Source organism: Equus przewalskii, chromosome 8, assembly GCF_037783145.1.
Source record: "Equus przewalskii isolate Varuska chromosome 8, EquPr2, whole genome shotgun sequence".
NCBI lineage: Eukaryota > Metazoa > Chordata > Mammalia > Perissodactyla > Equidae > Equus > Equus przewalskii.
Genome location: NC_091838.1, coordinates 34,828,160 through 34,855,974, shown reverse-complemented (window position 1 = coordinate 34,855,974; position 27,815 = coordinate 34,828,160). Strand labels below are relative to the sequence as shown.

At 39.4% G+C, this 27,815-nt stretch overlaps 2 long non-coding RNA genes across 11 annotated transcripts in view; one reads left to right on the top strand and one right to left on the bottom strand.

Annotated features, from left to right (window-relative positions):
- The window catches only part of LOC103558111 (uncharacterized), a 167,707-nt gene that overhangs the window by 107,487 nt on the left and 32,405 nt on the right, over positions 1-27,815 (top strand). Inside the window, exon 1 of one of the 9 annotated variants that reach the window (XR_546651.2) lies at positions 26,860-27,075. The exons of 7 other annotated variants lie outside the window; for them this stretch is intronic. This is a non-coding gene — a long non-coding RNA (uncharacterized lncRNA). Of the gene's footprint in view, positions 1-26,859; positions 27,076-27,815 lie in introns of those variants that run through there. One more of the 9 variants, XR_011543093.1, reaches the window with a different exon arrangement.
- On the bottom strand, positions 1,083-27,330 carry LOC139085070 (uncharacterized). 2 transcript variants are annotated; one of them, XR_011543094.1, is made up of 4 exons: positions 27,166-27,330; positions 25,969-27,060; positions 17,933-18,095; positions 1,083-13,262 (listed from the first exon to the last, which is right to left on the bottom strand). It is a non-coding gene; the product is annotated as an uncharacterized lncRNA (long non-coding RNA). The 2 variants fall into 2 exon arrangements; XR_011543095.1 differs by having other exon boundaries at positions 1,083-12,618.

The window sequence follows — 27,815 nt, the reverse complement described above, 5'->3', positions numbered from 1 at the left end:
TTGCACAGAGAGGACTGGCCTGGGGTTGGGCATGAGATGGGAGGTCTGCAATGGGCAGCAGGCCTTGGAGACCAGTTAAGGGCAGTGTGCAGCCATTGAAGAGATTCAGTTGTGAGTGACAAGATTAGGTTTGCATTGAAACCCCCTTCCCCTGCAGCCCCCAATCTCTCCCAGCTTCAGTTCTCAGACTCTGCTCAGGAGCTCACCTGCCTCAGTCAGTACTGAATTACTTTGTCCTTCCTTGGGAACAGCTTTTACCTGACTTGTGTTTTTACCTCAGCCCTGCCCTGCCCTCTCCTGTCAGATCTCAGAAGAAGGCCATTTTGTCACTTGTTCTGTGACCTCATGTAAGGCCCTCCAAAGAGGAGACTCCTGATGCCCGTGTCCCCGGTTTTGTGTCAACCACTGAGAAAATGGTAAGTGCAGAGTCAGGGTTGGCATCTGCCTTATTCATCACTGTACTCAAGCAGAATGTCTCTTATATACTAAGAGCTCAAAAATGATTATTTCTTGAACGAACGAATGAACAAATTAATACGTAGAGAAGATCTATCAGCCAGGGCTCAGTCATCACAGCAGCCATTCTAAGAGCCTTGTGAGATAAAGAGTTAATGGCAGCAGTCTGACCTTACACAATGGTAGGAGGAGTTGGGGTCCTATGGGGAACAGAGGATCAGGGCGGCATCAGCACACTCTCAGACTGAGAAGGCCATCATGTCCAGCCGCTAAAGTGGGACTGCAGAGAGGGAGGTGGGGGAGGTCCATGTTGCCTTTGTGCAGCTGCAGCCTTGTGAATCCAAACGGCATCTGTGGTAGGTTGGGGGCTTCTGTTGGTCACCCGAGCCAGAAGCCAAAACAGACAGCTGGACTGGGGGGGACAGCTTAGAGGTCCCTGAACACTTTACATCTGTCCTTTGCTACATCTGATCTGGAAAAAAACCTTCAGATAGTTATGACTGCTCAACCACCGCTTCCCATCTCTAGCACAAGTCCTTCTTTTGGCCAATGTAAACTGGAACATTCAGGAAAGGGAATTCTGGGAAATGCAGTTCTCAGCTTGACACAATACATCTGGCACCAGGTGAAAAGCCAACATCAAATTTATTGCAGAAGCTATGGTTCATTACAGCAGATAAAATAATAATAACAGTAATAATAATTACAATAGCTAACATCCATATAGCACTTCTGATGTGTCATGCACTAAAAGCTTAACCCATAATAATTAATCTGAAGCCCAAATTTTCAGTCACATTTAAATATGAGAATTCTTGTAGCTTTTCATGGTAATTTTTTGTAACTTTAATTATCCCTTTTGGCATATCAAAATCTAGAACAACATTTAAAAAAAATAATAGCTGTATTGAGAGATAATTCACATGCCATAAAATTCATCCTTTCAAAGTATACAATTCAGTGGTTTTAGTACATTCACAGAGTTGCATAAACATCACTACTAGCTAATGTTAAAACATTTTTATCAACCCCAAAGAAATCCCATAGCCCCTTCCCCCAGATTCTGGAAACTACTAATCTACTTTCTGTCTCTATAATTTGTCTATTCTGGATATTTCATATATATATGTGATCATATAATATGTGACATTTTCACTTAGCACAATGTTTTCAAGGTCATCCATACCATGGCATGTATCAGTACTTTATTATTTTTCAGTGGCTGAATAATATTCCACTGTATGGATATACCACATTTTTTGGTTATCCATTCATCAGTTGACGGACATTTGGGTTGTTTCCATATTTTGGCTGTTACAAAGAATGCAGTTGTGAACCTTGTGAACACAAGTTTGTGTACAAGTTTTTATGTGGACTTATGCTTAATATCTCATGGGAACGTATTGAGAATGGAACTTTTGAGTCATATGATAACACTACACTGTTTAACTTTCAAGAACTGTCAAATTGTTTTCCAAAATGGTGCCACTATTTTACAATCCCACAGGCAATGTATGAGGTTTCCAATTTCTCTACATCCTTACCAATACTTATCATTGTCTGCCTTATTGATGTTACCATCTGAGTGGGTGTGAAATGGTATCTCATTATGATTTCCATTTCCATTTACCTTACAACTGATGATGTTGAACATCTTTTCATGTGCCTTTGCCTGTTTGTATATTTTCTTTGGAGAAATATCTACTCAATCTTGTCTTGTTACTATTTAGTTGCAAGAATTTTTATATATTCTCAATGAAAGTTTTTTATCATATATATGATTTGCAAATATTTTCTCTCATTCTGTGGGTTGTCTTTTCACTTTTTTTGACACACAAATACTTTTGAAGCACACTAGTATTAAATTTTGATGAAGTTCAATATACCTATTTTTTTCTTTTGTCACTCATGCTTTTGGCATCCCATCCAAGACACAGACATCAAAATGAAATAAAGGTACCACATGCCTTACCCAAGGTCATGAAAATTTACTCCTATGTTTTCTTCTAAGAGTTTTATAGTTTTAGCTCTCACATTTAGGTCTATGATACATTTTGAGATGATTTTGTATGTTGTGAGGTAGAGATCCAACTTCATTTTTTTCATGTGCATATCCAGTCCCAGCAGCATTTGTTGCAAAACAGAAAACAAAAAACAAAAAAACCTCTCTTCTTTCCGCCATTGAACTGTCCTGGCATCCTTGTAAAAACTCAATTGACCATAGATGTATGGGTTAAATTCTGGACTCTTAATTCTTTTTCATTGGTCTATATGTCTATTCTTATGCCAATACCACACTCTATTGATTATTGTAGCTTTGCCATAAGTTTTAAAAACAGGAAATGTGAGTCCTCTAATTTTGTTCTTCTTTTTTAGTATGTTTGGCTACTTTGGATCCCTTGCATTTACATATAAATTTTATGATGAACTTGTCAATTTCTTCAAAAAAGCTAGCTGGGATTTTGTCAAGGATTGCAATGAATTTATAGATCGATTTAGGGAGTATTGCCACCTTAATAAAACAAAGCCTTCTGATCCATGATCATGAGATACCTTTCTGTTATTTAGGTCTTCTTTAACTTCTTTCAACAATGTTTTATAGTTTTCAGTATACAGATTTTGAATTTCATTCATTAAATTTATTCCCACATGTATTTTATTCTTTTTGATGCTGTTGTAGGTAGAATTGTTTTCTTATTTTCATGTTTGGATTGTTCTTTGCTATATATATAAATATAATTAATTTTCGTTTATTGCCCTGGCATCCTGAAATGTTGCTGAACTCATTTATTAGTTCGTGTAGTCTTTTCCTCAGGATTTCCTCTATACAAGATCATGTCATCTGTGAATGCAAACAGTTTTGCATCTTTTCAAATCTGGATGACATTTTTTTCTTTTTCTTGTTTAATTGCCCTGTCTGGAACCTCCAATACAACATTAAATGAAAGTGGTGACAGTGGGCATCCATAACTTATTTTTGACCTTAAGGAGAATCACTCTGTCTTTTACTATTAAGCATAAACTTAGGGTTTTTCAGAGATGCCATTTATCAGACTGAAGAAATTCCCTTCTATTGAGGAGTTTTATCACGAAAGTATGTTAGATTTTTTTCAAGTGCTTCTACATATGTTGAGCCAATTGTGTGGGTTTTGTCCATTATTTTGTTAATATGGTGTATTCTATTGATGTATTTTTGGATGTTAAATCAACTTTGCATTCCTGGGTTAACTCCCACTTGGCATGGTATATAATACTTTTTATAGGTTTCTGGATTTGGTTTGCTAGTGCTTTGTTGAGCATCGTGTCAATTTCCATAAGGGATATTGGCTTGTAATTTTCTTTCCTGAGGTATCTTTGTCTGGTTTTGGTATGAGAGTAATATTTGTCTCATAGAATGAGTTGGGACGTTTTTCCTCCTTTTCTATTTTTGGTAAGAGTTCAAGAAGTATAGGTACTAAGGTATGAAGGTATTAAGGTTCTCCCTTAAATGATTGGTAGAATCCATCTGATTCTGGGCTTTTCTTTGTGGAAATTTTAAAATTGCTAATTCAGTTGATTTACTTGTTATATTTCTATTCAGATTATCTACTTCTTCTTGAATCAGTTTTGGTAATTTGTGTCTTTCTAGGAATTTATCTATTTTATTTAGATTATCTGATTTTTATACAATTTTTCATGGTATTTTCTTATAAACTTTTTTATTTTTATAATGATGTCCCCGTTTCATTTTGAACTTCAATAATTTGTCTTCTCGCCATTGTTCTTGGTCAATCTAGCTAAAGGTTTGTCAATTTTATTAATCTTTTCAAAGAAGTAAATTTTGGTTTTGTTGATTGTCTCTAATTTGCCGTTTCATTTATTATTGCTTTAGTGTTTATTATTGTCTTCTTTCCAATGATTTGGATTTAGTTTTTTTTTTACCCCTAGTTGCTTAAGATGGAAGGTTGGGGTATTAGCTTGAGATCTTTCTTCTTTTTTTTTTAACATTTTTAAACATTTAGATATTTATACATCAGCTATAAATTTCCTCTGAGCACTGCTTTAACTGCATCCCATCAGTTTTGGTATGCTATGTTTCCATTTTCATTTATCTCAAAATATTTTCTAACTTTCCTTGTAGTTTTTTTTTCTTTGACCCATTTATTACTTAGCATTGTGCATTTAATTTCCACATATTTGTGAATTTCCCAAATTTCTTTCTGTTATTGATTTTTAATTTGATTTTTTTGAGAGAGAACATATTTTGTATGATTTGTAAACACTTTAAATTTACCGATGGTTGTTTTATGGCCTAACACATGATTTATACTGGAGAAAGTTCCATGGGGATTTCAGAAAAATGTATCTTCTCCCATTGCTGGGTGGAGTTTATTAGGTCTAGTTAGTTTATAGTGTTGTTCAAGGTTTTTATTTTCTTGTTGATATTCTTTCTAGTTTTCTAATCATTATTGAAAGTGGGGTATTAAAATATCCAACTATTATTGTGCAGTTGTTGATTTATTCTTCTAATTCTGTCAGTTCTTCTTCATTTACTTTGGGGCCCTGTTGTTAGGTGCATAGATGTTTATAATTGTTTTATATTCCTGATGGATTGATCATTTTTTCACTATTAATATCTTTTTATTCTAGTAAATATTTTTGTCTTAAAGTCTATTTTGTCTGATATTAGTATAATCTCTCCAACTCTCTTTTTGTTATTATTTGCAAATTATATCTTTCTCCATCCTTTTACTTTAAATCTAATGGTATGTTTGAATCTAAAGTGTATCTCTTGTAGACAGTATATAATTGGATCATGTATTCTTTTTTATCCACTCTTCCAATGTCTCTCTTGTGATTTGAGTGATTAATCTATTTGCATTTAATGCAATTAATGATAAGGTAGACTTTACATCTTCCATTTTGCTATTTATTTTCTCTATGTCTTATGCATTTTTTTGTTCTTCGTTTCCTCCATTAGTGCTTTCATGTTAAATAGACATTTTCTATTGTGTCATCTTGATTTCCTCCTTATTTCTTTTACCATATCTATTTTGCATTATTTTCTCTGTGATTTCTCTAAATTAAATTAACATCATAACTTAAAACTATCCAATCCAGAAATATACAAGTATAATTTCAATAGAACACAAAACTTTGTTTCAATATAGCTCTATTTCTCCCACTCTCCTTTGTGCTATTACCATCATACAAATTACATATTTATAGATTATAAGCCCACCAACACAGTTTAATAATTATTGCTTTATATGGTTAACTTTTAAATCAGCTAGAGGAGAAAAGTTACAAAAATATATTTATACTGTCTTTTATGTTTACTTATGTAGTTGCCTCTTCATGTGCTCTTTATTTCTTCATATACATTTGAATTACTGTCTCATGTCTTTTTATTTCAGTTTAAAACACTCCATTTTGTATTTCTTGTAAGGCAGGACTGCTAGTGTCAAATTCTCTCAGTTATTGTTTATCTGAGTATGTCTTAATTTCTCCTTCATTTATGAAGTTTTGCTGGCTATAGAATTCTTGGTTGATATTTACTGTCTTTTAGCACTTTGAATTTCCACTGTTCTCTTACCTTTATATGTTCTGATGAGATGTCTACTGATAATCTTATTGATGACCACCTTCTATGTAATGAGTTGTTTTTCTCTTGTTACTTTCAAGCTTCTCTCTTTGTCTTTGATTGACAATGATTTGTCTAGGTTTGGAGTTCTTAGAGTTTATACTATTTAGAGATACTCAATGGAGATTCTTAGATGTATAGATTAATATTTTTTATCAAATTTAAGAGGTTTTCAACCATTATTTCTTCAAGTATTCTTTATGCTTCTTTTTTTTCTCTTCTCTCCTTATGGGACTCCCATTATGCATATGTTGTTACACTTGAGGGTATCCCACAGGTCTCTAAGGCTCTGTTCTTTTTTCACTCTTTTCTTCTTATTCTTCAGGATGGATACTCTCAATTGGCCTTTTTTCAAGTTTACTGATTCTTTCTTTGATCACCTGAAATTTTTTCTTGAGCCTTTATGGTGAATTTTTCATTTTATTGATTATATATTTCAATTCAGAATTTCTTTTTTTAAAAAATAATTTCTATTTATTTCTTGATATTCCTTATTTAGTGAGATGACATTCTCATACTTTCTTTTCCTTCTTTAGATATGGTTTCTTTTAGTTTTTTCAAAAAATCTATAAAATGGCTGTTTTAAAGTCTTTTTCTTCTAAGTCCAACATCTGGGCCTTCTCAGAGGACAGTTTCTATTGACTGATTGTTGCCTTGTGTATGGGCCATATTTTTCTATTTCTTTGCAGGTCTTATATTTTTGTTGTTGTTGAAAAGTATGTCTTTTTTATACAATATAGTGTGGAAACCCTGGAAATCAGAGTCCCTTTTCCTCTTTCTCATCCAAGAATTTCTTGTTGTTTCTGTGTGTTTGTTAAGTGATTTTCCTGAAATGATTCTGTAAATGCTGTATTCTTGATCATACATGGCCACTCACATCTGCTCAGTTCAGCTAATGATTGGACAGAGATTTTCTTAAATGCCTTAAACCAGTAAGTTTCTCATTATTTACTGAGAGGCCCTTTGTGGATGTTGGGGCATGCTTTCAATACTCTGGCAGTTTATAATTCTGCTTTAGTATTCACTTCCTACTTGCTCAAGGCCTGTAGATTATCCAGAGTTTACAGATTAGGGCCTTTGCCTGTTTTTCCTGAGCATGCACACAGCCCTGCACATGCACACAGCATTCTCATTTCTCAGCAATATGTCAGAGCTTTTCAAATACATCTTACACCTCAGGTCTTCCTTTAAAAGTTTTATGGTGAGTCTGTTTGCCCAACTGGTACTACTGCATCAGGAAGCTGCAATGTTAAACAATTGCCATTGATTATTTTAAACAAATATCCTGGGCATAGGACTGTTTACATAGAGTAAGCACTAAGTCAGGGCAAATGAAGACAAACCTTGAGAATAGAATTTTTCAGAGAACTATCAGACAAGTCAAATAGTGACACTTAACTGGTAATGAAGCTTTTTGGAGAACTCCAAATCCATTTTGCCCCCTCCTGTGGCATAGCAAGTATAGTTGCAAAGTTGGTGATTTTCAATCCTACTTCAAAGCTCAGAAGAGAAATATGATAGGTAGAATAACGTGCTTCTGCCTCAAATGCTCACTTCTTAGTCCCTAGAATCCATGAATATGTTATGTTACATGGCAAAAGGGAATTAAGTTTACTGATAAAATTAAGTTACTAATTAGCTGAGCTTAAGAAACAGAAAGTATCCTGATTTGTCTGTGTGGGTCCAGTGTAATCACAAAGGTCCTTAAAAGTGGATGAGGGAGGTAAAAGAGAAGGTTGGTGTGATGTCATGTTAGAAAGACTAAACCCATCATTTGAGGCTTTGAGGATTGAAGGAAGCCATGAACCAAGGAATTAGGACAGCCTGAAGAAGCTTTAGAAGGCAAAGAAACAGATTGTCCCCAAGATTCTCCAGAAAGACATGCAGTTCTGCCACCATCTTGATTTTAACCCAGTGAGACCTATGTCGAATTTTTGACCTATAGAAATGCAAGATGATAAATTTGTGCAGTTTTAAGCTGCTAAGCCTGTGGTAATTTCTTATAGCAGCAATAGGAAACCAATATAAGGGAGATTGGAATAAGACAAGTTAAAATGCCACAAAGCTCACTATTCTTACTGAGATTCATCCATTTTTCTTGAATAAACATTCCTTGGATTGTTGTAATCCTTTGGATAATTTCCAGAGTTCTCAAAAAGGTGATTTTAATTTCTTTTTCAGTGTTCTTTTTGCTTTTATGTAGGAGTGGATCTTTGGAGGTCCTTATTCACCTTTCCAGAAGTGCTACAGTTTTAAAATAGTGTTTGTTGAAGTCCTAGGACTTTTGTGGAAAGTTTTCAAAAGACAATCAGTATAGGAGGCAAAAATATGGCCAAGTAAGTCTCCTGGCCTTCATCCCAAAAGCTTAACCTATGGGCCAGCTGGTGGCATAGTGGTTAAGTGTGCACATTCCACTTCGGCAGCCCGGGGTTCACTGGTTTGGATCCTGGGTGCAGACATGGCACTGCTTGGCATGCAATGTTGTAGTAGGCATCCCACATATAAAGTAGAGGAAGATGGTCACAGATGTTAGCTCAGGGCCAGTCTTCCTCAGCAAAAAGAGGAGGATTGGCAGCAGATGTTAGCTCAGGGCTAATCTTCCTCAAAAAAAAAAAAAAAGCTTAACCTAAACCAGTTTCAATACATTGTTTGAATACGTTGGACTGTTTAATACATTGGGCTCCCAATTAAATTTTATTTGAAGTGTTCTTTGTTTATTGAAAATGAGCAAACAAATTTGAAAACTCTGCTATCTCCTCTTGCCCTATCTTTTTGCTCAATTCTTATAATCACAAATGAGACATGTTAAAAAATTGTAGGATGATTGCTTCCTTTGTGGAGGGCCATGCTTGTTCAGCATGAGTCATTGCATTGTTCTAAGCAGAGGTGGCTGACAGCTGGTTCCAGATATGGAAACATAGCCATGCGCAGGTTTATCCCATGAAACTGCCAATCAGCCATGAACTGGTTGATTAAATTAGGATGTGGTAGGGTAAAAAAGATTAATCTGAATTGAAGAGACTAGATAATAATGTAAAACAAAAACAAAACAAAACAAACCCAAGACGTCAGCAACAATGGTTAAGTCCTATAAAGTTATAAAATTGAATAGAATCACATGTTAAGTGTTAGAGCTGAATAGTCCACAGATGTCATCTGGTCTAGCCCCTCAATTTATAGAGGCAGTTATGTTGTTCTTAAGTTCTGTAGTGAGTGGTGGTTAGAAATAGTTCCATAACTTTCTGGAAGGCTTACAAAGAATCAGGACAAAGTCAATGGTGAAGTGGCAGACTCACTGCTGAGGGTCCTTGGGCTACAGGTCTATAGGCACCATTCTGGAAATAAATGTTTGTGACCATGAGAAAGATGGGACTATGACATTAAGTTACATGACTTTCACCCCCAGACTTATTTAACTTCCATTTCTAATCACTAGGTGTGTGACCTTGGGGTAACATAATTTAATATCTCTGAGCCTTGTTTCACTAACCTGAAAAGAAAGGAATAATTATCTCTGAGGAGTAGGTGGGATAACATATGTAAAATTGGCTGGCACAGAGCCTGGCACACAGTAGGGTTTCCCTTCCCTGACTTGTTGGATGTTTTGGTCAAAAATCCAATCACAGAAATTAGTTAGTTTCTGATAGAAGAAATGACATATGAATCTATAGAAATAGTGTGACATCATTTATGGTATCTCTATATCCAGCCATTCTGTTAAGGTGATAATTTCTAGGTGATTTTCAGAGTAGTCTTTTATTTTAAGAAGAATTAGAGTTTGACTACATGAAAATATCCTTTAAATAAGGGTTAAAAAATAAATAAACAAAACAATGATTCTCCTTCTCAACATAAGCCCAGTTGATGTTGGCTAGTTGACCAGTCCTCTGATTACAGGGCTTCTCAACGATGTCCCTATCTCCTATCCCAGTGACATTTGGCAATACCTGGAGACACTTTTGCTTGTCACAACTGGGATGGGGAGTGATCCTTCAATGCAAAGATAGCCCCCTACAACAAAGAATTCTCTGGTCTAAAATGTCAATAGTGCTGCTGTTAAGAAACCCCACCCTAGTGTTATGTAAATTAATGGGACTGAGCTCATGTATGATATGATCCTCTTTGATGGAATTCCCAAGTCTTTCTATCTGTAACATCTTTGAGTTATCAGATTACTTGTTGGAGTGTATCAAATGCTTTTCTCTTTCCACCTCCCTGTAGCAGGTTAATTGGCACTAAGTCCCTTTAGTTAACTCCTACAGTCTAGACAGAGCAAAACATCTAAATAAGCCAGACACATGTGCCAGGGTTACTAACTGGGGGCAGACCATGTCTCCTACCACCACTTCTGCTCCACTTTTCTCTCCTCTCTCACATCTCTCATATAAATGATTGAGGTGGGGTGGTTAGAGTAGAGAGATGAGAAAGTCATCATCATTGGGGCCGTAGGTCATGGGGAAAAGGTGGCATTTGTGACAAAAGTTTACTTTCTTCCTTTCATATAACACCTTCTCCTCCTCCCAGACTAGTAGACAAGTGAGGGATTGGAGAACTTACAAAAAGCCCAAGACTACCATTCAATTTCCCAATTCAATGTCTGCTTAGGCAAAAGCTTTACTGATGTTCTCCTTTTTCTATCTGAGTTGGGAGAAATGATGGTGGGTGGGGAGAGGTTGGTGGAACAGCAATTCATAGTCTCTCTGTTTAAAGTCTCAAATGGACATTGGAGTCCAGAAGGGATGCCCATTGGGCAAGAAGATGCCAGATTCAAGAAACTCTGCTGATGAGAGCTGAAGAGGAAGAGAAAGTCAAGCTGCAGCAGGAGCATCCATGTCAGGGAATTGTGTGGGGAGATGCTCCACAGAGTCATCTAAACGACCTCCCTATGGACTTCCCAGAGAGGTAGCACTTAGAAGGCTGATGGAGAGAAGGCATAGAAACTGGTCATCATTACTCTGAGAAGCATATGGGCATAGCCAGATAATAATGAGAATCTTGTCCTGTTTCTTCAACCTCTTCATCACGTCAACAAATTGTGTAGTGAAACAAGCATGAATGAGGAGCTTCCTTGCAGGCTTTGCTTAGTCTTTCAGGGAAATGTCCCTACTTTTGAAGGAATTTTAATATTCCCTGTAATTTCATCTAGCTATATACCTGTCTCCCCATGGAAACAGTGACATCAGAAAAGGTTCCTTTAACTGGACAACAAAAATCCCAACCAGTCAAGTTCTTCCCTGTAGGGAAACTGAGGCACAGAACCAGAGACTCTGGAGGCATCTTGGCATGATAGTAGCAGAGTTCCAGGTCTTCTGGGGGCATACTCTGGCATTTCAATCCTCAGATAATGCAGTTTCTCTTTCAACTGTAGGGTATATTAGAGCAGTCCTAAACTTCATTAAGAACCACTGAACAGAGCAAGGTTCTCTCAGAAAAAGAAAATTGATGGAGAACATTATGCCTATTCATAGCAAATAAATCCCAAAAACATTCTCTTAAAGAAAAACTCAAAGTATTTTTTTCTGACATGAAACCTTTGAACTACTGTCCATATTTTCCATGAAAGGTATTTCTTTTTCAATATTACTCATTACAACAGGAAGAAAGTTGTGTATTAATCTGTCTATTAACACCTTATAGAATTATTTACAGGCAAGATGAATTACTAATTCTCCCTTTAACCAAAAGGATGTACTCCTGATTTAGGATTAGCACATTCCGGCAGTAGTTTTGGGATGTAGGGAAGGGATTAAACCTAGAGTTCTTCTGAAGAAAAGAATAAGCACCAGGCATGTGGGAAATAGTTTAAACGAATCTTCAATTCTAGTTTGTGGAGCAGTGGTCCTCAAATGTTAGTGTGCACAAGAACTACTAGGGAAGCTTGCCAAAAATGTAGATCCCAGGACCCCACCCCAAGAGTCTGATTTGCTAAGTCTGCTAAAAGTTCTGGAATGTGTGTTTTTAACAAGAACCCCAGGCAACGTGTTGTAGATGGTCCAGAGCCATTCAGTGAGAAAGCTGGAAGCCTCATCGCCTCATCTAACACCTCACTTTATGTGGCGGGAAACTAAGGTCCTGAAATGTGGGTGGTTTGCCCAAAGTTGGGCAGTTAATAAGGGCTAGAACTCCGTTCTCAGCTCAGTATTCTTTTCATTATTTCATCGTATCTCCTAGGAAGATATCTTCTGACTTACATTTTGAGGAGAAGAGGCATTGCAAGATGGTTTAAAGTAGAATTTGAAGAAAGTTCCCACGCTGATAACTTTGCAAAAGCAAAAACATATGTTTTTAAACTTAACTACTATTAATTGATTCACTATCTGAAACAGGTTAAGAAGAAAAGTTTATTAAGAAACAGGTTCCCAGGAGTGCCGGCCTGGTGGCGCAGTGGTTAAGTTCACACGTTCCGCTTCTCAGCAGTCTGGGGTTCACCAGTTTGGATCCTGGGTGTGGACATGGCACCGCTTGGCAAGCCATGCTGTGGTAGGTGTCCCATGTACAAAGTAGAGGAAGATGGGCATGGATGTTAGCTCAGGGACAGTCTTCCTCAAAGAAAATAAAAGTAAGAAACAGGTTCTCAGGGCCTGCCTGGTGGCATAGTGGTTAAATTTGTGCATTCTGCTTCAGTGGCCCAGGGTTGGCTCATTCAGATCCCGGGTGTGGACCTATACACTGCTCATCAAGCCATGCTTTGGTGGCATCCCACATACAAAATAGAGGAAGACTGGCACAAACGTTAGCTCAGCGACAATATTCCTCAAGCAAAAAGAGGAATACTGGTAACAGACGTTAGCTCAGGGCCAATCTTCCTCACCAAAAAAACAAACAAGAAGACAACAGGTTCTCTCCTGACATGGTGCATTTAATCGCTACTGCTTCCCACTTCCCTGTACCTTGGTGGCCCTCAGAGATTTGATCCTTGTAACTCATTAACCTATTCAGCAGCAGGTACTTAGGACCATGCTCAGAGCTGGCCAAGGCCAAATTCAAATTGCCCGTGAATACTCTTGGCTTCATCAATGTTCATCACGAGACTGGCTTGCTTGATACATGAAGCAGTGGGACTTGTGTGGTGCGATCCACAGGGTCGGATGATGAGGGTCAAGGATCCTGTTCGGGCTTGGGCTGCATTTTACATCTACCTTTATGTTCTTAAATGACATTTTTTTCCTCATTTGGTCTTATTCTGAAAATCAACATTTTTGACAGCAGAGGACAAAATAGAAAGAACAGAATATAATTAGTTGTCATACTGGGTAAAGACATTATTCTGATGATACTTTAAATAGAAGTCAGTTATCATTTTTAGAAAACTGAAAAATAAAATGGCTTTAATGGGAGAGGTTAATTGAGCAATTTAGTTTGTTCCCTTCCTGAAACTCAGTCAAAACCTGAAGTAAATTGATCATCAGGGGAAAGCACCCTGGGAGCTTTGTGTGAACAATGGTGATCTCAGGGCCCATTGGGACATGATTGGCCCCTTACAGTGAAGGAGCTGGAATAGTGAAGGGTTCTATGTCATTGTGCCTGAGAGAGGGCACCCTGAACACATCACACACTCCTTGCTCTGGATCCCATAACACAGCACCCAAGCCTTTTATCATCAGATGATAGAACCTCCTTTCCAAAAATGTCACACTTCCAGAGTGACTACCTGCCAAGTTGGGCCTCCTTGGAAGTCTCAAAATTCAAACTGGGCTCAGGACTAAAGGGTACGACTATCCTGCTGTTTGACTTGGACCTAATGAGCCAGGGGAGGTCATGCTTGCCCTCTTTTTGTTGCAATAACACTTTGCTAACATCAAGCTATCTTGCGGGTGTGGTAGAGCTGAGATGCAAGAATGATTCATTAAAAAAAAATCTCAGGCTGGGGACTTGTTCCTATGGGATTCTCATGTTATATGGGAAAACGTTGAGCACCGTACATGTCAATGCCACAGCCAACTGTTGGGATTCCGCCTTGTAAGCAATTGGCCACTGTGCGAAGGCAAAGTGTCAGGCTGTCTTAGCAGCAATGCCCATGCAGGAAAGAGCTGTAGGAACTCCTAGCAACTGTGTCATAGACCCATTTTTAGTAGTCATCTAAATTTATTTTTCCAGTATGAGTTAATAATCAAAAAGGTTGGGAAATTTCAAGGCTGGGTATATCCAATTGTACCATGTATTCACTAAGTTGTAAAACAAACAAACAAATGAGCCTTAAGAGCGTTGTGGTAATCCATACTTCACAGACAACTGTATGCTTCAAAAATAAGTTTTTAAAGTTGCTATCAGCACATGTCATAAAACTGATGACTGTGGAAATTTGTTTTTATTTTATATTAAAAAATGTTTATATTTAAACATACTTTTAAAACTTAAATTAGAACTATTTATTTTTGAGGAAGATTGGCTCTGAGCTAACATCTGTGCCTATCTTTCTCTATTTTATATGTGGGGCGCCTGCCAAAGCATGGCTCGATAAGCAGTGCATAGATAGGTCTGCACCCAGGATCTGAACCAGCAAACCCCGGGCTGCCCAAGTGGAGCGTCTAAACCTAACTGCTGCACCACCCGGCCAGCCCCTAACTGTTTAGTTTTTAATGTGAGATTCGGAAACCTAGATTGTAGCTCTTTGAAAAAAGATAATTTCTTGAGTAATCAATTTAAGATTTGGTATTATTTTGTTGCAATGCATGTGTTGGTCAAAATGATAGAAGTTGATCAATATTTAAAAAAATTAAACCTATTTTGTTTTCCTCTATAAGGCTTAGGACAATATTAATATGTGGCTTAAAAATCATCTGTACTTCAGTAATAACTTTCATATTAGTATTTCCACTGTTTATTAGTGAAGATCACTCCTTTGATCTGTAGTACCCTGCTGGTTTTTGTTTTAAATTGATTTTGGTTATGAGCTAAGTGGGAAAGATCAAATATTTTTCTGTCTACTGTTCAGAATCCATTTTACTGACACTCTATAAATAAAACTGACTTGTTGGCCAATCCTAATGGAATTTATACATAAAAGTGGTCACAAGATCTCAAATCTCTTCTTATCTTAGCCTAGATCCAAGGATGAAGAACTTGGATTCAAATCCAAGTCTATTCACCTTTTTTTTTGTAACATGCTATTCATATATATTTTAAAGAATGCAGGTGTTTTTAATGCAAACATTCTATGGGACGTTGGTGGAGTCAGAGGTGTTGTGTGTGGACTGGGAGGGGTCTACTTTCTCTCCTACCTGCCATCCACTGATGCACCCTTGGCTCCCACACAGATGGACATCTACAGGGTAAGACAGGGGCTTTTCCTCCCTCACCAGTAATCCTCGAGCCTGGGGCAACTCCTGCCACACAGCAGGCACTCAATAATATGTGTAGAATGATTAAATGAAATGTTTGATGATTCCATTTTTTAAGCAATAAGTTGATAAAGAAGACTGAGGAATTTTGGGAAAAGGCGCTTAGTAATGAGCCACCAGACGACTCACTGTACTTGCTGTGTCATGTCCTCCCAGCTCTCCCTCTCACTCTGCCCCCAAGATAGCTGTCACTAGGGAATAGATTTAAAAGTGCTGTCGAACTCAAGTTAAATTTCTTTCTCTTTAAATAACATGTACATATATACGTACATAGACAAATAGATATAAAAATATATAATAAAATAATACATATATAATAAACTAATATATAATATTTACGTATTTTTCTCCTGGAAAAGCGAACTATACGGGAATAGAAAGAAAAATCACAGTGGCATCAGTTTCCAAGTAGTCCTGCTTCCTGCCTTCTTTCAGGCCCCAGATTCTTTGGTTGAGGCTCAGTAAAAAAAGAACTCTGACTGGGGCCAGCCCCGGGGGCGTAGTGGTTAAGTTTGCACGCTCCACTTTGGCGGCCTGGGCTTTGCCAGTTCAGATCCCAGGTGCAGACCTATGCACTGCTTGTCAAGCCATGCTGTGGCGGTGAACCACAAACAAAATAGAGGAAGACTGGCACAGATGTTAGCTCAGCGACAATCTTCCTCAAGCAAAAAGGGGTAGATTGGCACAGATGTTAGCTCAGCGACAATCTTCCTCACACACACATACACATAAATCTGACTAGATGATTTGGTTACTTTAAAAACCATTAACAAGGCTTAGCTTCCCAGCTCCTGTGCTCCTAGTGCTCAATAAAATAAAAATGTTCTAAAGCAAACAGAATGGTCTAACCATCAAGTGTTTTGTTGTGCTTCTATGTATTTTTTCATTTTTTCAAAACTGTGTTAAAATGTGTATTACTTTCATGCATTACAATTAATCAAGCAAGAACCCCAATAAATGTCATTTTACAGAATGGACTTAGGCTATAAGGACTGTGCCAGGTTCCCATCCTATCAACAGCGTGAGAAAATTTCCCAGGGTGTTCCATAGACTGGGAGCCTGCTGGGAGCTGAAACCTGCTGTGCCGCTTTGTCACCTGGCCGCTCACTGGGCCCAGCCCTCAGAACCCACGCCTTGCCACTCACCTCACCCATAGGGCAGCTTTCCCACACACACACACACACACACACACACACGGCTCCTGACACTTGGCTTCCTGGAGATTGTGAAACCTGTTTATTGGATGTGTTTCACAGCAAGCCACGGATTATGCACTTCCCACGAAGCCCTGCCCTTTCTGTGAGGGTGGATAATTAGTTCATAGGGTTTAATTTTGCTGTTGGACCTGCCAAAGCTTTGAACACTCTCACTTTCTAAGGGCGATTGGTCACCTGAGAATTCTACTGTGGTGACTGAGGCCTTTTCTCCTCTTGGGAATCAGATACAGTTTGGTGGCACTCATTTGGGGTGAATTTATTTAACAAAGTCATAGATCAAAACAAATGTGTCTCATACCTTATGAAAACATCCTGCTGAAGATAAAATAAGAATAAAACTGCCACTTGCTCTCACTGGAGATCTCCCTGATTCATTGTGTCTTAAAGGCCTTTCTGTACTGCTCAGAGAAGAGGACACTGCTCCCAGAGGTTCAGAGCCTCGGGCACTATGCAGGGCCATCCTTGCTTATCTGACTTTATTGTGGCTCATGGTTGGAATCCTTTGTTTGGTCAAAATGTGTAAGAATTTGTGGCAAATGCCCTATTTGGGGAATATTTTTTTCTCTTTTCCAAAATCATGTGTTGCTGAGATGATCAACAAACATGAGGTTGTGTGGGGACAAACACAGTCTAGAGAGAGGGGACATCTGTGAATTGGCTAGGGTCTAAGAGGTACACTCTGCCTTCTTTATCCTGATATACCTTTGCCCTAACCTCAAGAAATCCACCCTTCTAGCCAGAAAACAGATGGCTTCCAGGAGCCATCAGTTGTAGAGATGAAACAAAATGTCAACTAGAATGCACTTGCTCTGCTTCAATTCCTCTCTGACACATGCAGACTGGGCTGCGCAGGCCCCGACTGCCTCTGGGTTGAAGAGTACTCTCGGGGAAGGAGGGGTTGACCCAGAGGACTTTGGAGAGTCAGAGGGGTGGCTCTGCTGGCGCAGTGGGCACAGATGCCAACTCAACCCAAGATGCAGGAATTAAAGTGGTCCTTTAGTCTTTCATCAATCATTTTGTTTTCTGATAAAATATATTATTTTTAGTGAAGAACAGTTCATAAAACATATGGAAGTAAATTTAATTTTCTCTTTGTGCTGGAAACGCAAGAAAATGGAGTCAGGTACTTTGTTTTCTCACATTGTCCTACTGCTTCCCACTGATTTTATTGATGGCCCTTAAGGTTGTTCATTTCTCTGAATAAGGCAAATTGTAACTTATATAACAAAAGACTCTAAGATTTTACTGCTATTGGTGTTTGTTTCATGAAAAGAAGTTAGATGTTTTCTACTCACGGCTTTACTTTCAATGCTATTGTAATCTCTGGTGAAGAGCTGGATTCACTTATTCGTTCATCCATATTTGTTGAAGACATGCCAAGTATCAGGCATGTATGAGGCACGGGGACACAATGGTGAACAAAACTGCCTTCATCCTTACTCTGGCGGAGCTTTCAGTCTATGAGAAAGGATAAACCGAGATGTGGGCAGAAAATGCTAGATATTCTCTTAATGTATATATCTTATCCTTTAAAAATAATATTTGGTGCATACATTATTTATATAAGCAATATAATAATACAATAGTACATGCACATACTTTAAAATGGATAATTATGCATATTGTGTAAGTTAATTCAATTGATTTTTACTGATAAATAATTAAGATAAAACAGATTTAGACAACCTTGGTCTAAAGGATGGTCAATGAATTAGAAAGTCAGTCAGAAGGTTGAAAGCCTTGGGATCATTTATCTTAAAGTAAAAACTGCTTTTACTAAGTAAGAAGTCTTGAAACATGTATTGTAAATGCCATCCTCACCCTTGCTTCCGTGTCCTACCACAGGCTGCCCTCTGTGCTTGGAGCCTCCTTTTCCAACTTTTCCACCTGATTCACAGGCATTTATTCTCCTCAGCTCAGCTGGGCTGCCCTCTCCTCCAGGGAGCCTTCCAGGGACTGCATGGGCAGCATGGAGAGGTGCTTCTCCAGTTCCTCAAATGAGAACATGATCGGGGGCTTTGCAGTGCTCACTGCTGTGCTTGATGGTTCATAACTCTTCACAGTGATTACTGTGCCTCTCTAGGACAACACTGACAACTTTTATTGTAAGCCTCTGTTTACTTGCATGTTTCCCTATGCTACGATAGTCTCAGCTCCTGAGTGTTCATTTAGGTTGTGCAGCTTCTAGTCTCCTTTAGCTGGAGAGAGCCTTGAGGAGGATGGACTGAGGAGCTGGAGGGCTCGTGTAGGGCATTGTCAGTCCAAGGAGGCAGCTAGGGTGGAGGCTGTCATGGAGCTAGGTGTGAGCTGGGTTTGAGGTGTCACACTAGTAAAGGGTATTTGTCACACTTAAGCAGCATGCAGGCAAGTGGTGAAGTGCGGATGTGCTGGGAAATTGCTAGAGATGTTTTGAACAACAAGAGAAGTGCAAACTCAATGGAGGACATCAAAGGGGGTATATTCATGTTTATATTTTTTTAAGCTCATAGTATACAGAGATAGTACTATTATTAAGACAACTTTGGATGAAATAGCACTTATTTCTCTTATCCTATAAGGTTAAAAGGGGGTTATCCATTCAAGTCCTCAGATTGAAAACTAGTTTAGCTTTTTTGACTCCACTGTTGACTGCAGAATTCACGTACATAATCTGTGATTTCAGTTATTTGATCAATTGCTATGTTTCAGTCTAGGCTCTTGGTACTTTGACAAGCTTCCTGGTCAACTATCCAGCTAGTAGCCCCTTTCCTCATCATTGTGGTTTTGTATTTTACCTAAATCCTTGATTTACCACAAAACATTCTGGGTATGTGACAAATATGTGAGAATTTAGTCCCCAAGCCAAGATAGAGAAAATCATCAGAGAGGCTTAGTGTCAGTGATTAGGAAAACAAAACCATTAGTACAGAGGGCTTCAGAACGAGTCAGTGGGAGCTGCCGTCCAATCTCTCCATCCTGCTGGAAGTACGTCCTCCTCATGCTTTTGTGTTTGTTGTTCTTTGTAAGCTTCTGGACTAAGTGATATCTGTGGAATATATACTAACTATTAGTGAAATGATGAAGGAAGATATCATGATGTGGTGTGATGCATGAGAATAGCTAAGTCTTCCTTACTAGTTGCTCCAGATGCCTGATAAGCCTGTGTGTTTTTATCACATGGGAGTTGCCCAGCCAGCATGCTGAGCATGCCTTCCGTTTGGGGCAGCATCAGGACTTCAATTACTATGATGATACAGCCTCACAAAACAAGTAAAACAAAATAAAATACAATATTTTCCTACACTCTATTGTCTGAAAACATCTCTAAATTTTCCCCCACACTGTTTGCCTTCTCCAGTGTATAGTGAGGGTAGGTCAATTGTCTTAATAAACAATACTAATTTCTCAGGTTTTTAACACAATGGTTTATTTCCCACAGTCTCATAGATTTGGAGATGATAAAGGAAAGTGTTGACAATGGAGGGGAGATGTGGGTTGGGAAGTGCTTGATCCCCATAGTCACTGGGGGATCCAGGCTCTTTTCAACTCAAAGGTCAGCTATTGTCTAGGGCAGGGTTTCTTAATCTCAGCACTACTGATATTTTAGGTCAGACAAGTGTTTGCTATGGGGGGACTATCCTCTGAATTTTAAGATGTTTAGCAGCATCTCTGGCCTCTACCCACTAGATGCCTGTAGCGCCCTGCCCACTTGTGACAACCAAAATGTCTCCAAACGTTGCCAAATGTCCCTGGGGGCAAAATTGCCCCAGGGTTGAGAACCAGTTATCTAGGGCCTCAGCATCCTCCCCTGGCTTCTATGCAGTGACCAGTAGGTAGGAGAAGAGAGAGAGCATGGAGGATCACAAGGAAGGTTTGAGGGCTAAAGCTAGAAACTGTGTCACTTCCACTCACACTCCATTGTCCACACACAGTTATATGACCCCGCAAAGGAGGCTGGCAAAGATGGTGAAGCTGTGAGAAAAATAGAGAGAAAAATCCTAAACAGTTGAAATAATATTTTAACTTAAAATGACAACAGTATACACAATATATGAGTGTTTCAACACACTGCAAGTGATACCTACCTTCACATATTTCTGAATTTTTCTTCCTTGTAAATTTCAGCTGATATTTGGTTGATATATGTTACGTATGTTGTGTGTATGTGTGTGTGTGTGTGTGTGTGTGTATGTACATATATGGACATAAATGTTTTTCTCCTTATAATTTCTCCTCACAATGTAATTATAAACTAAAGCAGCAGAAGCTGATATGATACATAATAAAAACAAAAGAAAACGAATCAGTAGATCCTTTATGGTTGGAAGATGAATGGAAGCAACTTTAACCACTGTAAGAAAGCCTTCAGAGACTTGGAGATGGAGTGATGTTGGAGGAGAGAGAAATAATCCCACTTAGGTGCTCAAGTGCTGCACATTTCCATGTCCTCCTGTATTTGGTGAAAGTGGAGTGATTACCTGCACAGTAAAAAAACAGTAAAAACTATGTGTGTATCAGGGGGAAGATTGGCCAAAAAGACATGATATATGTGATCTAATGTATTATAATACTATATATGGTCTTTTTGAGGGGGTATATGTGGCCCTTAAAACATAGTTCTAAATATCAGACAATTGACAACATTCAGTGACTACTATTAATTTCATGCAGACTATTGTACTAGGCATAGAGACAGGTACTGGGAAATAGAAGTCATGGCCTATGTACTCAAGGCATTTACAGGCAAATAGATTATACACACATGCCAGTGAATATGGATAATTTTGGCTGACAGCCCGATATAGATATGTTCACTGTTCAGTCTATCTTCCCACATTTTCCACTAAGTATAGTAGGAATAAGTAGGATAGTTTGAAAGAGTTCTTTCTCAAATAAACAAGTATTTTTGTGTCTTTTGTGGTAAAGCCCAGACCACTTATGGTCTATACGGGCAAAAAGAGATGAGTGAAATACTTTTTGAGTAAATTAAATCAGTGTGGATTATCAATCTGGATGCTTTTGGCTTCTCACCACTCTCCTTCGTCATCCCCAAGTCTAAAAATATTCTCTATAAGTCAGATTTTGCCAGAACAGATAGCCTTAATTTTCCAATCCACTTTGCTTGCATAGCTATCACTCAGGTCAGTGAAGCAGCATGATTGACAGGGCTGTCCAAAGCCACTGCTGAGGCACGTGTCTGATTTGGAATTATTTCAGGGCTATTTCATTTAGAGATGGTTTGGGTCAGTGATATCGTGGAGAAGCTGTTGAGGGACTGCTTCAGATTTCCTTCCTCCTTTTCCTCCCCACCCTCACCTGTGTTGATCCCCAGCAATTATTTAACAGTCAAGGGAGTTACAGGCAAGGTCCAGCCAGTCAAATGCTTCTGCCTGTGAACAGAACACAAAGGACCAGAGCTGTGAGGGCCTTCATGGAGCCGGGTCATGGCCATTTTGGCTTTTAAGCACATTTAGTTATTTTGTTTGAACTTGTGTTGAAGGAAAAGACCCAAATGAAGTAATATAATACCCATTCAGGTTCACATTGACTGAAACCCTTTTTATTTTTCGCATGTGAATTCCTTCATTTCCCAAGTTCCTGTGATGGCTGACATATCTGTGTAAACTGATCAGTTCCCAAAAAGCTATCTGAAAAATAATCTGAAATATAGCTCCTCCTCAAATAAACTAGCAAGTATTTTGGGGCATGGGTCCTTATTGTGTTTTGGCTACACAGTGTTCTATTTTTTAATAGCTGTAGTCTTATGAGAAAAGCTGTCATTTACTGAGATCCTGGACTTCTACAAATCACCATTTAATAAATTATGTTGTTAAAATCTCATAAGGAAATCCACAGAAGAAGAGCTTTTTACTATCCCCATTCTATGGATGAAGAAACCAAAGTTAAGAAACTTAGAGTAAATTGCCCAAGGCTACAGAGCTGGTATATCTAGGGACCAGATCCTGAATCTAGCGCCATATACTCTGAGTGTGGTTTGTAATGCTTAAACAAAACTAATGTGTCAGTGAGGCCAAATTAATGAGGGAGGAGCTTAAGGAGAGCCTGGTAATTACTTGGTAAGTTAGTTCCTCCAATCCTCCTTTTCTACTGTTTTCAAACAAATATATTTTGGGTGTATTTGATATCTATGTTTGTTTCTGGAAAGTTCTAGCTGTTTAGCAAGTGTTTATGTATTTCTTTGTGAGACTATCATGAAAGAAGTACCTTCTTAGTGAAGGAAGGAGGACTGTGCCTTGTGCAGTTTCTCTTGAAATCATAAATTTGCATTCTTATGAGGGTCAGTCAGGACCTACCATCTAGGGTAACAGCAAAACCAAGAATGAATGCAGAAACAAAACCTTTATCTGGAGGTGACTGTTATGGACTGAATTATGTTCCTCCCCTCCTCTCCTTTCCTCACCAAATTCATATACTGAAGCCCTAACTCCCAATGTGATGGCATTTGGAGATAATTAGGTTCAGATGAGGTCATGAAGGTGGGGACCCCACGACAGGATTAGTGTCCTTAGAAGAAGAGGAAGAAACCAGAGCTCACTTTCTGCCATGTGAGGGCATGGTGAGAAGGCAGCCATCTGCAAGCTAGGAGAGGGGATCTCACCAGACACTGAATCTGCTGGCACCTTGATTTGAGACTTCTAACTACCAGAACTGCGAAGAATAAATGTCTGTTGTTTAACCCACCCAGCCTATGGTATTTTGTTATAGCAGCCCAAACTGACTCAGACAGTGAGGTGACTCTGGGTACTCAGTTACTTAGTTGGTAACTATTCTATTTACACTGGCATTCAACACTGGTGTTACTTCTGGTACGTCCTGGAAATCTCCTCAGGTGATCATTAGGATCAATCACATTTAGAACCTAAATCAGGGGTGAGCAAACATTTTCCATAAAGGGACAGAGAGTAAATATTTTCAGCTTTGCAGGACAAACAGACTCTGTTACAATTACTCAACTCCAATGTTGCAGCATGAAAGCAGACATAGATGACAAGCAAATGAATGAACAGTCAGATTTGTCCTACAGGTCATAGTTTGCCAACCTCTGGCCTAGATCATTTGTATTAGTCAGCTCAGGTTTGTTACTATAACAAAATATCACAGACTGAGTGACTTAAACAACAGATATTTATTTTCTTTCTAGAGGCTAGAAATCCCAGATCAAGATCCGTTAGGGTCAGTTCCTGGTGAAGCCTCTCTTCCTGGAGAGTCTTCTGTTACTCACGCGGCAGAGAGAGAGTGAATTCTTTGGTGTCTCTTCTTATATTGGATCGGGGCACCACACTTACAATCTCATTTACCCTTAATTATCTCCTAAAGACCATGTCTCCAAATACAATCACACTGGAGTTAGAACTTCAACATATGAATTTGGGGAAGAGGGACACAAACATTAAATCCATAACAGTACTCCATAGGCTAAATAGTAGATGGCTGTTTTGAAAATTTGGCCTTGGGTTTAGTAAGTATTCATTCAACAAACATCTATCTAACATGTACCATATGCCAGACAATATACTAGGTAGACAAAGAGAAAATGTGCCTAGTTCCAAAGAGTTCATTTACAGCAGTGGTTCCCAATCAGACTGATTATCGAATTCATCTCAGGCATATTAAAAAGCATCTTCTCAGTCATCACCTACATGCCCAATCCTACTCTCTGGAGAGGTGCTAATCATCTGAACTTTTTTATAAAATATTCATTGGTGGTTTTGAAAAAACTGTTCTGGGGCTATGGCTGTAGGGGATGTTTTCTGAGCCAACTTAGGGGCTCTATTCAGTGTTATTATATGATTCCTATAGTACTAATCATGAGCTATTGTGTAGTGGAAAGAGTCCCCAACTTAGAATCAAAAAGCCCATATTTGAGACGGTTTAATTACTCATTAGCTGTGTGCCTCTGGGCAAGGTATTTAATCTACCTGAACTTCTGTTTCCTCACACGTTAAGTGCGGATAAAATATTTATTAGCAAGGTCATCATAATAAAGTAATAATGAAAGTATTTTGAAAATCACAAATGTCAGTGCACACAGTAATTGTTGTTGCAATATTATTGTTATGAATCAAATGTGGTCTTACTCCTAAAGAGCCATCATCATGATCTCCAGGTCAGATGTGGACAAGAATTTTGGTAGAATCAAACCAAAGTTGGGTGGTGTTTCTGGAGAGGAACAGAGGTGTACAAAAAAAACATTTCTACTTGCTTTACTTTACTTTAATTATAGACTAATTTCAACCAATGAGGGCTACTAGTAAACATAATTTGGTGATACCTGGTATAGTTTTGCTGATCCTTAGAGGCTCAATTAAAATACTTTCTTGTTCAAAAATCACTTTTCCTATTAAATCTTACATGGATAAGAACCTAAACCAGGGACCAGCCCCATGGCCAAGTGGTTAAGTTCGTGTACTTCGCTTCAGTGGCCCAGGGTTCACCAGTTCCAATCCTGGGCGCAGAACCACGCACCACTCATCAAGCCATGCTGTGGTGTCATCCCATATAGAAGAACTAGCATGACCTGCAACTAGGATATATAACTATGTATCAGGGCTTTGGAGAGGAAAAAAAAAAAAAACCGAGGAAGATTGGCAACAAATGTTAGCTCAAGGCCAATCTTCCTCACCAAAAATAAAAACCCCTAAACCAAAGTATGAAAAAGCCAGATGGGCTATTTGAAATCCTTGTAGCCCAGAAATGCCTTGTCTTCAAAATGGAGATTTTTCTAAGCACTGGATAATAGAGATAGGACCTTTGAGTATTTTGAACAGTTTGAAGGAAATCAGCTCCATAAATTTAGTTTTCCTCAACAAAATAGATTTGCTAACTCGGTCTTACATATAAACCTATTCCCACAGCAGCTAATATCTTGTTTTTCCTGAATGCCAGAAATTCCACTACGAATACAATAAAAATGAGGTTTTTACTACTTTGAGTTAATATATCAGTGTACTTGGATGAATGAACTCTAGTGTTTAAGGTGTTTCAAAAACAAAGCTCGTTGAATCAGCACATGTACTCATTTGCCTGGACAGTGGAGCAGGTGGGTTTGGGAGTATTTGGTCTTCAGGAGAAGAGGCAGGCGTCACATTCACATCACATTGGATGGTTGTAAAATGTCTGTGAAAACTCATCTGTGATCAGATGGCAAGTGCAGGGGAAAATGCCAGCACTTCTTTGATGCCTGTTTGAGGTTTTAAGAAACAATATAGGGTACAGTTAAGAGAGAGTTCTAAAATACTGGTACACAGTTTTGAAGAAGTTACAACAATTTTTTAAAGCCCAATTGTACTGATTAAAAAAAAAAAAAACCCAAAGCAAACAAACCACTCACTGTTTTGCTTTATGTCCAGAGACCTCCTGTCAGGACGTCAAGGCACCTTGTGGTGCCACCTTGTCTCAGGGTGCCCAGGCTTCCCCGAAATGCAGACCCTCCTCCTCACAGCCCCAGAGCCCTGGGAGGAGAGCCATGCGTAGGTTAGTGTCCTCCAGCACCTTTGCCTAGTTTGGCCAGGATCCTGGCACTGGCTGAAATCCACAAACCTGCTGTCTTCTGTGGTACATTCAGCAGGTAAGACAAGCTAGACAAAGGCAGAGCAACGACGCTCCTGGCATAACTTGGCCCCTCCTCTGCTTCTGGGCTGGTGTCCCCCCATACAAGTATGTCCAGGAATTGTTTGGGAGTTGTATGAAATGCTCATTGGCAGACATTGTGGAGGTTTTCTTTCCAGTTGGTATTTATTCTGGTGAACAAGCCTGAGAGGTGTAAATCTTGTGTGTGTGCAGTGAGAACTATGTGAGTGAGCCCACCTCCTGCCATGATGACTCTCGGGTCCTTCTTCTGGTGCTTCCTGCATGCCTGTCAGGGTTCTCAGCACTGTTCATCCCAGCTGAGCACACACAGTTCCAATAACAAGACCAATAGCCTCCTGGCCAAGCTCCTCCTGTGTCACAAGAAAAGTTACCTCCTCTCACTACTCCACATTCCGCTGTAAAAACAGGTCGGGAGGCTTCCTGTGAGAAGCTGCGTTACACGGGCAAGTTAAGGAAGGGTATTTTATTCGGAGAGGAGGGCTCCCTCCCAGGTCATGAAGACTGAGTGGGAAACGCGGGCGTAGGCGGGATGGGGGCGGCCGCCCGCCGTCTCCAGAGGCCAGAGGCGCAGGACTGGGTATCTGACTTGGGCGGGGGCGGGGGCGCTGACGTCAGTCCCCTGCTGAGGGCCAGTGTCTGGGCGGGGAGGCGCCGGCTCAGGCCTGGTAGCCCCTCGGCGGCGGGTGATGGATGGCCGGCCTGACTGCTGTGGGCAGGCCGCGTCCACAAGAGCGGCCAGTGTCCAGTCTCCCGCCCGGACTGGCTTCGCGTCGCTGCTCAGCTCACGCCATCGCCCCCGCCGGCTGCTCTTCGCAAACGCTGCTCTCTGTGCCTGCAAACAAACAAGGTCTAAGCTTTTCTTCTCACTTCTTTTAAAGATTGGACTCCCCGTCTTATCCCTACTACAACCCCGCCCCGCCACCCCACAGGCTCTTACAATTAATTGCAAAGGGTTTATTGAAAAAATCCTGGCTGAGGCTTCCAAGGGAGGTTTCCCTCTCAAGAGGCGCTATTCCCTGCTTGGCGCCCCTTTGTGAGGCTGGCCCCTCCTGGGAGGCTGAGGGGCGGGTTTCTGGGGAGGAGTGGGGCACAGATGCTGCCAGCACTGGGAAGGGCTTCCGGTCTCTCCACTCCCACTAGCCTGTCTTCCCTTCCACGCATCTGTTTTCATTTTTCTAGTGTTTAAACTTGATTCTCCCCCCACCTCCGTGTCTTCTAAGACAGAAGATAGATTTCATCTGCGCCCTGAAACAGGGCAAAGGAGTACTCAGCAAGTGGGGACACCAGGTAATAAGAAGTGCAAACTGTCACCTGGGCCCCTCCAGAGGAAAATAAAAGAATGCTAATAAGTTTTAATGAAGAACTCAACTAAAAGTTCCATCATTTTGTCCCTTAAACAAGCTTTACCAATGACATGTGAGACCCATGAACCAAATGGTTTCTCAGGTTTTCTTATGTTTTTTCCCTCTTTTTTTTTTTAACACTGATAAGCTGTAGGATCATGACGACAGCTTATCACATCTCTCTCTGTCTCAGTATTTGGATCTTTAGAAATTACACCAACCCTATTTATTCTACATGCTACTG